We start from the raw sequence: 3,565 nt of genomic DNA on the forward strand, positions 1-3,565 counted from the left end.
TTACAGAGGCCTGATTTTATCATCCACACTGAGCGGAAAGTTTCCTGGCACCATAAAAAGACCTTGGGTTGTGAAAATGAGCGTGTACAGAGCCTGTAGTTATTCCCATGACAGTATGCTTCAAGGGTGAAGAAACCCTGTATCTCTGAGGCCAAGAAAATTCCCTTTCTAATTTCCTCAATACTTGCTGTACTTATGCAAAAACATCAACAACAACAACAACAACAACAACAACAAATCTTGCCACACCAGCCCTCCTTCCTCTTTTTTTTCATTCTCATGGTTATTATTTGGTTATTTTTGTTGTGTTTTTTGTAGTTGCTGGTTTTGGTATTTTGTTTTTTGTATTTTTTTATTTTGTTTGGGTTTTATTGTTATGTTTTTCTTCTTTTTCTTTCTTCTTTTAAATTGATATTTATAACCTCTAGATGGATGCCTCCCAGTTTTTTCTTTTCTTTTCTTTTTTTCAAACAGAACAACATAACTTGAATCATCTTGTTCTGCTTCATAAATTGAGGGGGGAGGGGGAAAATGAATAGAGCCAGGACCAAACAGTTGTATGAATATTGAGTAGCAATAAAAAATAATCAGTCTTAAACATCAAACCCAAAGTCAACAACAACAGAATCCATACCCAATCTACAACAAGCTATACACAGAGGGGAACCAGTTACACTAGCAGTCAAGGGGGCAAAGGAGGGTATGCATATGGGATGCATGCTGGGGAAAGAGCCGGAGGGAGGACAACACTGGTGGTGGGAATGTCCCTGATTCATTGTCACTATGTACCTTAAATATTGCTGTGAAAGATTCGTAATTCACTTTGTTCAGAATAAAACTTAAAAAATAAATAAATAAAATGGCATGACTGCAAAAAAATTAAAATAAATACACATGTTCTATTTGATTACACCTGCTTGTATGATCTACTGTCTCTCTCCACAAAGATCCTTGGATAAAGAAATTGAATACCATAGACTCTTGCTACAGTGCTCAGTCATTGAGTATGTTTTTTGCAACGAACTTTTAATTCTTGCTAGTTTTTTTTATATATTTTTATATAGTTTTATATCACATGCCTTTGTTCTCAGTTTGCTTTCAGGAATGTTCCAAACATGTGATACTATATTCCAAGGTGCAGATATTTTTACGGTGTTCATTACTTAGTGTTTTAGACTTGAAAATTATTATTGTTTTGGAAATTTTCTGTGCTCATTCTAGACCATGAAGCCTTTTTCAAAAAAAGTTCCCCTCCATCAACATCAATTACTCCAAGAAACTAGAAAACTTTTACACTTGACACACCACTTTATATTTTGAAACTTTTTGATCCATTCCACCTGAGTTTATGGATCAATCCTTTTGTCTGTCTATGTCGTGTGTGTGTGTGTGTGTGTGTGTGTGTGTGTGTGTGTGTGTGTTGGCCACATCTATGTCTGTTTAATGTTCATTTGTATTGTACATTATTCTGTCTATATTGTATATAACCTTTCTATCTTGTACATGGCCATTTCTTTCTCCTGGGAAGAAGATGATGCTACTGCTGCCACAGTGGCCATACTGGTGGTTGTGGTGCCGCTCTGGGATAAGTTTGAAGGATAAATATAAATATATATAATATAAATATTCCACTCTAGGATAAGTTTGGAGGATAAATACCATATTTTCTGACATATAAGACGACTTTTGAAACAAAAAAAGTCAACTGAAAATCGGTGGTCATCTTATACGCTGAGTATATCCCAAAAACCGTTTTTATATGTTGCTAAATGAAAATCGTCTGGATATTGCCATGAAACAAATTTTCCAACTCAATCCTGCACCAATCACTGCAAGGCTGCTCAGACCGCCTCTCAAACTCAGCCAATCTAAGCAGGCTTTTTATGCATGCAAATTAGACAATGTTCTGTACCCGAATCTACACTGTAATAAGTCTGCTCAGATTGGCCAGAGTCAGAGAGGAAGTCTAAAATTAGGGGGTCTTCTAATATGCCGAGTCATCTTATACGCCGGAAAATACGGTATAAAATATATATATATATATAATATAAAAATAAATCCCATTAAACTTGGTGCAGACCACTCTCTGCATGGAGTGAGTGGCTTGGGTGGCACTATTGGCATGCAAGCTGCTTGTGGTCCACTTGACTGGCTCATCCTGCATGAAGGCCGTCTGCTCTAGGTCATCACTCTGGCTGCTGTTACTGTTGGAGTTATTCGAGTCATTGGACTGCCAGTCATCCTCAGAGAAGGCAGGCACAATGCTATTGCTGATATATTCTCAGCGGTCACTTTTTTTTACCACTTCACTTCACTATAGACTGTTGCTCACAACTGGTCTTGGCTTTTGAGAGATTCTCAGCTCTAGTACATTTCCTGATCCGTGAGTACTGCGAACTGTTTTTTAGACTCCACAAGACTGCATTGCCAACTGAAGTTGTGATCCAAACTCTATCCTTTCCTCAGAATATTTCAAAAAAAAGGTATAGGGATGTGTATATCTCCTTAGTATATTTTAATTGTATTTCTTTAAAATGTATATTCTTTATTGTATATTTCATTATGTAGTTATAACTTTCCCACTTTTCTTTAGATTTTGCAGTAGGAATTTATGGAAGATAGTATAGATCATATCCTTGGAGTTTTGTGCTTTTGATAGAACTAGTTTGGTTTGTTATTATTTTCCCTTTAGGCTCCAATAGTATCCTGTGGCACCATTTTTTTGCATAGGTGCATTAAAATCAGAAAATATTAGATACTAAGAGAAGTTATTATTCATTATGGATGAGTCATCTGTCTACAGAGCAAGCACCTTAACTGCCAATCTATCTCTGCAGTCAAGACTCCTCAGTGGGACACTGACAGCAACAAACTAAGGTCACAATCTTAGAACCAGGTCACAATCTTGGAGATGACAACTCAGTAGGTGTAAACCTGGCATCAACTCCAAAGATCAGTTATAAGGCCAGTCCCCGGTGTGATGTGCACAGAAGGGTCAACACATTTTTGCCTCCTGAGCCCTGCCAGGAGTGATCCCTGAGCACAGAGCCAAGAGTAAGCCCTGAGCACTACCAGATATGACCCAACCCATCCACCCTTCCCCTCAGTAAAGTAAAATAATTTAGATTTATTATGTTGTGTTATTAAATGCCTACTTCTACACACACACACACACACACACACACACACACACACACACGCACTCAATCTCAAGATGGTATTATGATTACCTCACAGATTCACTGTCAATACAAACTGAACAGAATTGAGCACAGCACTATGGAGAGAGGTTCAGGGTGTTGTGTATGTAAACATTTTATGGGATTATTATGTTACTGACCCTACCCTGATCAGTGATTGTGCCCTACCCTAGGGTGTGACCTGGCATTCTGCCCCCACCCTAGGGTGGTACCTGATTCTGCTCCCACCATTGGGTGGTATCTGATCCCACCATTGGGTGGTACCTGATTCTGGGGGATAAAAACAAGGATCTGTGGAAGGCGAAGGGCTTTTTGGCTGGAATTGATGCTGAGATGTTGGACTTCAGTCTTGTCCACCGAGTAAA

Source organism: Suncus etruscus, chromosome 6 (genome assembly GCF_024139225.1).
Source record: "Suncus etruscus isolate mSunEtr1 chromosome 6, mSunEtr1.pri.cur, whole genome shotgun sequence".
Lineage (NCBI taxonomy): Eukaryota > Metazoa > Chordata > Mammalia > Eulipotyphla > Soricidae > Suncus > Suncus etruscus.